This window comes from Apium graveolens, chromosome 6, assembly GCF_009905375.1.
Source record: "Apium graveolens cultivar Ventura chromosome 6, ASM990537v1, whole genome shotgun sequence".
NCBI lineage: Eukaryota > Viridiplantae > Streptophyta > Magnoliopsida > Apiales > Apiaceae > Apium > Apium graveolens.
In genome coordinates this window covers 118,286,465-118,296,940 of record NC_133652.1, presented here as the reverse complement: position 1 = coordinate 118,296,940, position 10,476 = coordinate 118,286,465, and the positions used below count along the sequence as shown (strand labels likewise).

The 10,476-nt window shown below is 41.7% G+C and overlaps 1 non-coding gene across 1 annotated transcript; it reads right to left on the bottom strand.

Moving 5' to 3' along the window:
* Positions 1 to 1,651: 1,651 nt before the first annotated feature.
* Positions 1,652 to 1,758, bottom strand: LOC141669435 (small nucleolar RNA R71). Its single transcript, XR_012553720.1, has one exon. It is a non-coding gene; the product is annotated as a small nucleolar RNA R71 (small nucleolar RNA).
* Positions 1,759 to 10,476: the final 8,718 nt, after the last annotated feature.

The following is a 10,476-nucleotide window of genomic DNA, read 5'->3' as shown; positions in this document are numbered from 1 at the left end:
AGCGAAGGAGATAAGGAAGAAGACCAATGTAGCACACCGCAACGAAGAGGAAGCATATTTTCTTGTGATTCTTGTTTCGTTGTAACGTTGGATGCTAGTTTTCTTGCTTTGAACTTATTTACTCTTGTGACGTACTCTGTTTTAATATAATTAGTTTAGTTATTATTTTCTTGTGTTTGTTTATCATGATTTCATATGAACCCATGATGACGATAAGTGCTATTATGGGCTAATCGTGATCATGGGATTGTAACGGATTTACTATGGAATTCTTTAGTTAATTGTTTAATACCTTAGTGTGTGATGATTGTATGATATCTAGTATTGGTTGTGCGTATTCGTCTTATGTGCGTCGCGAACATATAAGATAGGGTGTTAATCTCTTGTGAAGCGACGGTGGATCTTGAGATTTAGAACTTGCCATGCTAGCATAGGTTCATGTACGTTGTGCATGATTAGTGGGTAACTCTAACAGTTTTATTTGCCCTATGTAATCAAAAGGAATAACTTGCGCTTAAATCGTTGTGTTGTCAATTTCTGTAGACATATAGGAACTCAACATAATTGATGACTATTCAACTTCTATCTTAATTATGGATGCTTGGTAGAATGGTATTAGTACAATGAAAGTTGGCTTTTATCAGTTTCGTGTTATTCGATTAATATCATCACTGTCACATGCTAAAGGTAATAACAATGACTATTGAAGGAAGTAGTAATGAAGTTGTGATCTCATGAGTGTTTTATTATTGATAATTTGAAGTGTTAAGTAAGTGATTAATTAAGTACTTAATTGTAGTTAATATTTAATCAACAATCTTAAGTGTTAGTGTCTTAACATTGAGAAGTAATCATACATTGGTGAGTGAGTTTAATTAGACAATAATTTAGTCTAAGTCTCTGTGGGAACGAACTAGAAAGTATTCTATATTACTTGCGAACGCGTATACTTGCGTGAAAAATAGTGCGTGATTTTGCCCTAACAAGTTTTTGGCGTCGCTGCCGGGGACTCGGCGTATTTGTTTAGTTTATGTACTTACCATCATTGGTCATTAGGACTCAGTGATTAGGACGTAGTAGTTAATTATTGTTTCCGGTTGTGTTTCAGGTACTTTAGCAAGCGTTTATGCAAACTCGTTCTCGTGCTCGCAAGAGGACTTTAGATACAGCTGAGGAGACAGACGAAGTTCTTGATATTCCGGAGAAGTTAGATTTTGAGGATTCGGATTCAGGAACTGAGAGGAAAGAACCAGTAAACATGGGAGATCGTATTGTTCAAGCTGATCCAGCTCTTATGGATTTTTCTCGGCCTAAAATTGATGACATTCAGTCAAGCATCCTTCATCCAGCTATTCAAGCTAACACCTTTGAAATCAAGTCGGGCACTATTCAGATGGTGCAGAATTCGATTTCTTTTGGAGGAGCGGCAACTGAAGACCCCAACATGCACATAAGGAATTTTGTCGAGATCTGCATCACTTTTAAGTATAATGATGTGACTGATGAGGCTATCAAGTTGAGGTTTTTCCCATTCTCACTGAGGGACAAGGCTAAAGACTGGTTACATTCTGAACCAGCTGGGTCCATCACTACGTGGCAAGATCTTGCGTAAAAGTTTCTGGTGAAGTTTTATCCGATGGCAAAGACTGCTGCTATGAGGAGTGCTCTTACTCAGTTTGCGCAGCAACCTACAGAATCTATGTGCGAGGCTTGGGAACGCTACAAGGAAATGTTGAGAAAATGTCCACATCATGGAATGCCGGATTGGATGGTGATCACTGATTTCTATAATGGTTTGGGGGCCCAATCTCGGCCCATGCTCGATGCAGCAGCTGGAGGCACCTTATGGGCTAAAAGCTATACTGAGGCATATAATCTTATAGAGACGATGGCTGCAAATGAGCATCAAAACCCAACTCAGAGGATGACGTCAGGCAAGGTAGCAGGTATTCTGGAAGTTGATGCAGCCACCGTTATTGCAGCCCAGCTCCAAGCGCTATCAATGAAGGTTGATTCTTTGGCAACATATGGAGTTAATCAAATAGCTATGGTTTGTGAGCTTTATGCAGGTTCTCATGCTACGGATCAGTATTCTCTTGTCAACGAATCTGTTCAGTATGTGAATAATTATCAGCGACAACAGCAGCCTGTGCCAGCGACCTATCATCCTAACAACAGAAATCATCCAAATTTCAGCTGGGGGAATAATCAGAATGCTATTCAGCCACCATATCAGCAAGGAGTGAGTAAACAGTTTAACCCACCTGGATTCCAGCAACCACAGCAGTATACTACAAGGCAATCATATCCTCAACAGGGAAGTACAGCTGCACCTACTAGTGCTGATTTTGAGGAACTTAAGCTGTTATGCAAGAGTCAGGCGGTTTCTATCAAGACCTTGGAAAATCAAATCGGTCAATTAGCCAATGCAGTGCTCAATCGTCAACCTGGCACCCTTCCCAGTGACATAGAAGTACCAGGAAGGAAGGAAGCTAAAGAGCAAGTCAAGGCTATTACCTTAAGGTCTGGAAAATTTGCTGATGCTGAAAAGGCAAAAGAAGGAGAAGTTGAAATTAGAGATGAAGAATCTAAGCAAAAGGAGAAAGCGGCGGAACCAAGGAAGACTACTGTTGAACACACTCTGCCTGAGGCTTATACATGGGAGAAACAGCTCTATCCTCCACCACCTTTTCCTAAAAGATTGCAGCAACAAAAGCTGGATAGACAGTTCGGGAAGTTTCTGGAGGTGTTCAAGAAACTTCACATCAATATACCTTTCGCTGAGGCTCTGGAGCAAATGCCTAGTTATGCGAAGTTTATGAAGACTATTCTTTCAAGGAAGGTGAAACTGGATGACCTTGAAACCGTTGCTCTCACGGAAGAATGCAGCGCTGTTCTGCAGCAAAAGTTACCACCAAAATTGAAAGATCCAGGAAGCTTCACCATTTCTTGCACCATTGGCAATCTGACTTTTGACAAGTGCCTTTGTGATTTGGGAGCAAGCATTAATCTGATGCCGTTGTCTATCTTTAAAAAGTTGGATCTGCCTGATCCAAAACCCACCTACATGTCTCTACAATTGGCTGATCGTTCCATTACTTACCCAAGGGGCATAGTGGAGGATGTGCTCGTCAAGGTGGATAAGCTCTTCTTTTCTGCAGATTTTATTATTCTGGATTTTGAGGAAGATAAGAAGATTCCCATAATCTTGGGAAGGCCTTTCTTGGCTACTGGCCGTACCTTGATAGATGTGCAAAAAGGTGAACTTACTATGCGGGTACAAGATCAGGATGTGACCTTCAACGTATTCAAGGCAATGAAATTCCCTATAGAAGATGAGGAGTGCTTAAAAGTGGATGTGATTGATTCTGCGGTTACTTCGGAACTCGATCGCATGCTAATGTCTGATGCATTGGAAAAGGCCTTAGTGGGGGATTTTGACAGCGATGATAAAGATGGCAACGAGCAATTACAATATCTGAACGCTTCTCCCTGGAAGCGAAAGCTGGACATGCCGTTTGAATCTCTTGGTACTTCTGACCTCAAGAATGCTGAAGGAAGGCTCAAACCATCAATAGAGGAAGCACCTACCTTGGAGCTCAAGCCATTACCTAAACACTTGAGGTATGCTTTTTTAGGTGATTCATCTACGTTACCTGTTATTATTTCATCTGACCTTTCAGGTAGTGAGGAAGACAAGCTCTTAAGGATTTTGAGAGAATTCAAATCGGCTATTTGATGGACCATAGCAGACATCAAGGGGATAAGTCCTTCATATTGTATGCATAAAATTCTGCTAGAGGAAGGTAGTAAGCCAACTGTGGAACAGCAGCGCAGACTGAATCCCATCATGAAGGAGGTGGTGAAGAAAGAAATTCTGAAATGGCTGGATGCAGACATCATTTATCCTATTTCTGACAGCTCGTGGGTGATCCCCGTACAATGTGTACTTAAGAAAGGAGGTATCACTGTGGTCGCAAATGAAAAGAATGAGCTCATCCCCACTCGAACAGTTACAGGATGGAGAGTATGCATGGATTATAGAAAATTGAACAAAGCCACAAGGAAGGATCACTTCCCTCTTCCATTTATTGATCAGATGCTTGCTAGGTTGGCGGGTCATGAGTATTTTTGTCTTCTGGATGGTTATTCAGGGTATAATCAGATTTGTATTGCACCAGAGGATCAGGAAAAAACTACCTTCACTTGTCCATTTGGCACGTTTGCTTTTCGCAAAGTTTCGTTTGGGTTATGTGGCGCCCCGACCACTTTTCAGAGATGTATGATGGCTATATTCTCTGACATGATTGGAAATAATGTCGAAGTGTTCATGGACGACTTCTCCATCTTTGAACATTTATATGATGAATGTTTGAATAATCTGCGCGCCGTACTCAAAAGATGCGTGGAAACTAATTTGGTGCTCAATTGGGAGAAATGCCATTTTATGGTGCGTGAAGGCATTATTCTTGGGCATAAGGTCTCTAACAAGGGTCTGGAGGTGGACAAGGCCAAGGTGGGAGTCATTGAAAATCTTCCCCCACCTAATTCTGTGAAAGGAATCCGTAGTTTTCTTGGTCATGCGGGTTTTTATCGGCGATTCATCAAGGACTTTTCAAAGATATCTAAGCCGTTATGCAATTTGCTTGAGAAAGATGTGCTTTTCAAATTTGATGATGAATGTTTGGCAGCATTCGAGACTCTCAAGAAGAGTTTGATCACTGCACCAGTTATTACAGCACCAGATTGGATAGAACCGTTTGAGATGATGTGTGATGCGAGTGATTATGCGGTAGGTGCAGTTCTGGGACAACGCAAGAAAAATCTCTTTCATGTGGTCTACTATGCGAGTAAGACTTTAAATGGGGCCCAATTGAACTACACCACTACTGTGAAGGAGCTTTTGGCTATAGTCTTTGGTTTCGAGAAATTTCGATCTTATCTACTTGGTACGAAAGTAACAGTATTCACTGATCATGCGGCTATTCGCTATCTGGTTTCCAAGAAGGATTCGAAGCCGAGACTCATTCGTTGGGTGCTTTTACTTCAGGAATTTGAGTTAGAGATCAAGGATAGAAAAGGTACTGAGAATCAAGTAGCTGACCATCTCTCTAGTTGGAGAATCCCGATTCTACTTCACAAGATAGGACGTTAATCAATGAATCTTTTCCGGATGAGCAGTTGTTCGCAGTTCAGGAAGAAGAACCATGGTTTGCAGATATTGTAAACTATCTCGTCAGCAATGTAATGCCTCCTAATTTGACATCCGCTTAAAAGAAGAAGTTTCTGCATGAGGTGAAGTGGTATATGTGGGATGAACCATATTTGTTTAGACAGGGAGCTGACCAGATCATCAGGAGATGTATCCCGTTCTGTGAGACGGAGGGGATATTACGAGACTGCCATTCCACGGTTTATGGTGGACACTATGGTGGTGAGAAAACGGCAGCTCGTATTCTGCAAGCAGGTTTTTTTGGCCTACTTTGTTCAAGGATGCTCATCAGTTTGTTTTAAGGTGTGATCGTTGCCAAAGAGTGGGAAATTTGACAAGGAAGGATGAGATGCCATTAAATGTGATGCTTGAAGTCGAGGTCTTTGATGTTTGGGGAATCGATTTCATGGGGCCTTTTATCTCATCTTGCAATAACCAGTACATCTTGCTGGCAGTCGATTATGTCTCAAAATGGGTCGAAGTTAAAGCTTTACCGATAAATGATGCAAAGGCAGTGCTAAATTTTCTTCATAAGCAAATTTTCACAAGGTTTGGAACACCTCGGGTAATCATAAGTGATGAAGGATCGCATTTCTGCAACCATAAGTTCACTTCTATGATGCAGCGTTATAATTTGAATCATCGAGTAGCTACTGCCTATCATCCGCAAACAAATGGTCAAGCGGAAGTGTCTAACAGAGAGATAAAATGCATTCTAGAGAAGGTTGTTTGTCCGTCAAGGAAGGATTGGTCTTTAAAGCTCGATGAAGATGTTTGGGCTTACAGAACAGCATACAAAACTCCACTTGGTATGTCACCATTTCAGTTGGTGTACGGTAAGGGATGTCATCTACCTGCGGAGCTTGAGCATAAGGCCTACTGGGCATTGAAGAAGTTGAACCTGGATTTAGATGCGGCTGGTAAGAAAAGAATGCTTCAGCTTAATGAACTTGATGAATTTCGACTTCAAGCGTACGAGAATAACAAAATGTATAAGGAAAAGGTGAAGAGGTGGCACGATAGGAAGCTACATCCTAAGTTATTTGTGCCGGGACAACAAGTTCTCTTATTCAACTCTCGGCTCTGACTTTTTCCAGGGAAGTTGAAATCGAGGTGGTCTGGGCCTTTTATTGTCAAAACTGTGTTTCCATATGGAGCGGTGGAAATTTTTGAGAATGATCCGGACCAAGCATTCAAGGTTAACGGTCAGCGTTTGAAGCACTACTATGGGGACATGGCAAACCGAGAAGTGGTTAGTGCCATTTTGTTGACTACTTGAGAAGGGTACGAAACGTCAAGCTAATGACGAAAAAGAAGCTCTGCGTGGGAGGCAACCCATGAATTGTTGTTACAGGAACCCTTAGAAGTTAATAACCTATCCAAAAACACAAAAAAATTAGAAAACAGGGGCTGAAATTTTTTTTTTCCAGTGACCCCCTGAGCGCCCGCTCAGCATTGTTGAGCGACCGCGCAGCAAGCTGAGCGCCCGCTCAGCTTTGCTGAGAGACCGCTCAGGGGTCGAGTACCAGAATTTTTTTTTACTGTTCAGAAAAAAAAAACAGTTGTAGCCCATAAACCCACGATTTGTTCCCACTACCCCATCATTTTAACCCTTAATTCCCAAACCCTAATCTAATCCACACCCTATATATACATACACCTATCCTACATATCTCCCAAAAACTTCCTACACTTAAACTCTCTCCCAAGCACCAAAACTCAGTTCTTACACACTTTTATTCACGAATCAATGGCACCCAAGAGAGCACGCACTATTAACAGCAGCAGCACAGTTCCTACTGCTGATTCATCGAGGGGTACTGCTGCAAGGCCTCGGTTAACTGACAGAGCCGCGGAGGAGGAGTACACTAGGCTGTTGGGGAAGCCGATTCTGAAGGAGAGAGGGTTTTTACCATCGGGGAGGGATGGTGAGTTGCTGCCCATGATTGCAGAGAAGGGGTGGATAGCTTTTTGTGAGTCACCCGAAGCGGTACCGATGAGCGTTGTTCGCGAGTTCTACGCGAACGCGAAGGCTGAAAAGAATGGGTTTTCTGTGGTCCGGGGGCTGACAGTTGATTATCACCCTGCGGCGATTTGCCGTGTGATTGGACAGCGAGAGAGTAACCCGAGGAGGAAAACTGGAATGAGAAGACTGCTGAGGATTTTGACTTGGATTTGATTTGTGCGACTCTCTGTCGACCGGGCACAGTTTGGACCTTCAGGACCGGCACTAATGAGTATCGTCACTTTCCGGCGATCGCCATGAACAGGTATACCCGTGCATAGAATGCATTTATTTGTGCTAATATTTTGCCTTCTTCGCATGCACACGAGGTCACAGTTGAGAGAGCACAGTTGTTGTGGGGAATTCTGAATGAGGAGTACTATGTGGACCTTGGTGAGTTTATCTACCAAGGAATTCTGAAGTTTTTGAGGGGAGCGAAGCATATGAACATCCCTTATGCATCCACGGTTACGAAGCTATGCCGAGCAGTGGGAGTGAACTGGCCGGCTCATGAGCAGTTGTAGTTGCCGGCAGCTCCGATTGATTCCGGGACGCTGAATGGGATGCAGGAGTGGACCGGTGGTGAGCCTGAGGAGCATGGGCTGGGTTATCGTCTTCCAGGAGGGCGTCCAGCACGAGGTTCTACTATGGCTAGGCCAGGGCGTGATGAGGCTGGTTCTTCGAGAGCTCAGGAGGGTGCTGGGATGGTTGATGCCCTGTATAGGAGGCTTACACGGCGGATGGATGTTATGTACGAGACGCAGAGCAGATTTGCTCAGGAGCTCACCCTTGCATTAGGGACTGCTTTTCGGGGCCTTGGAGCTGATATCCAATGGCCAGTTTTTGGTGAGGACTCTGCATACCCGCCGCCTGATACTCCACCCACTGAGGGTGATGATGATGATGACTCCGAGTAGGTATACCCTGTGTTCCTTTCTACTACCTTCACTGAGGACAGTGAAGATTTTAAGTTTGGGGGTGGTAGTTAAGGAATATTGTGTGTGTGTCATATAGCTGCATATTCATGATAGCTTAGTTCATATAGTTGCATAATTTAGGCCATATAGTTTTTTTTATATATATAGCTTTTATTGTTTATCATGTCACGTAGCTCATGCATTTACCATGATCTCTTTTGCAATGATTTATCGACTGAATTGTGATATTGATGCGAGTGTAGTGATAGCATTAAAGTGATATTAAGTTGTATAGGTTGATATGCATGCTAGAAACACTTGTAATTTCACTAAGTCTTAGAGAATGCGTAAGGGCTAGATTGTTGTTATGATTTGGTTGTTTTCGAGGTTAATCTATTTATTATGCTTAGAATTCGATAATAGGTTCTTAGTGATAAAGGCATGAAAAAGAAAAAAAATTGGAGAAAAAAAAATGGAATTTGTTGCTGGTTGTGACTGGGCGTCAAATGGCTAGTAGCCGGCTCGCATATGGTGCGAGTAGTCTAGGGTTGAGCAAGATGGAGCGAAACGCACTTGCTCAGAAGTTATAAAAAAAAAATTAGTTTATGCATAATTGATCAAGAGTGGGCTCTTTGGTATTCGAGTTATTAAGTTCTTAGGGGACTTTGTGCCTAGTGACCTAAGGCTTTTAGAATCTGGGATCCGCTAACCTAACGCTCGTTACATGGATACCATTGTATAAGTCTTTTGTGGACCTCACTCATTGCACGGTCAAATAAGCATTTGTGTTGTGAATAAAAAGCATGATTCCGTAATAAGCTCCAGAATTCTTGTAGTGTTGTATATCACTTTGTGCCTAGAATTTTTATTCTTTGTATAATCATGGGATTGCCTTGAGGATAGTCGAGTCATAATAATTGGTCTAGTTCCGAAGCATATCTGTTAAGCATTTGCACACACCACGTTTCTGGCTGTATGTCCGTTTGCATGAGTTTATTGATCTTTAGTTGTCTAACTGCATTTGTTGAGATGTTGCAATTTGGTTGGTTAATTGTAGTAAGGGGGATCGCTGTATTTTCATATAGATTGCATTCATGCATGTTTTATATTTGTTTTTGAGTCTGTGACGCTTGAGGACAAGCATCGATTTAAGTTTGGGGGTGTGATAAGTGGCATTTTATACCACTTAGAACGTCTTAAAATGGCTTAAATTGGTTTCTTAAAATCAAGTATTTTGTGTATTTGATGCGCTTTTTAGTGTTTATGCATTTCAGGGTATTAGTTGCATTTCGGGGGAGGAATCATCAAGAATAAGCCTTGGCATGTGTTCGCCATTGCGAGAGGAAAGAAACGGGCAGGTTACGGCGAAGAAACGGAGCAAAATCAGATTTTTTCCAGTAGAGGTCTGAGCGCCCGCTCAGCATTGCTGAGCGGCCGCGTAGCAAGCTGAGCGGCCGCTCAGCACGGGAAAAAAGATATATTATTTCAGGACTTCTACTTCTGTTTGGTTTCCACTTCTATGTAATCTGAGTTTTATGGGTCTATTATATAAGTAGATTTGAGACGTTTTCATAAGTGTGGATTGAAGAAGATCGTGTTTTTACGTAAGGAGCGAAGGAGATAAGGAAGAAGACCGATTTAGCACACCGCAACGAAGAGGAAGCATATTTTCTTGTGATTCTTGTTTCGTTGTAACGTTGGATGCTAATTTTCTTGTTTTGAACTTATTTACTCTTATGACGTACTCTGTTTTAATATAATTAGTTTAGTTATTATTTTCTTGTGTTTGTTTATCATGATTTCATATGAACCCATGATTACGATAAGTGCTATTATGGGCTAATCGTGATCATGGGGTTGCAACGGATTTACTATGGAATTCTTTAGTTAATTGTTTAATACCTTAGTGTGTGATGATTGTATGATATCTAGTATTGGTTGTGCGTATTCGTCTTATGTGCGTCGCGAACATATAAGATAGGGTGTTAATCTCTTGTGAAGCGACGGTGGATCTTGAGATTTAGAACTTGCCATGCTAGCATAGGTTCATGTACGTTGTGCATGATTAGTGGGTAACTCTAACAGTTTTATTTGCCCTATGTAATCAAAAGGAATAACTTGCGCTTAAATCGTTGTGTTGTCAATTTCTGTAGACATATAGGAACTCAACATAATTGATGACTATTCAGCTTCTATCTTAATTGTGGATGCTTGGTAGAATGGTATTAGTACAATGAAAGTTGGCTTTTATCAGTTTCGTGTTATTCGATTAATATCATCACTGTCACATGCTAAAGGTAATAACAATGACTATTGAAGGAATTAGTAATGAAGTTGTGATC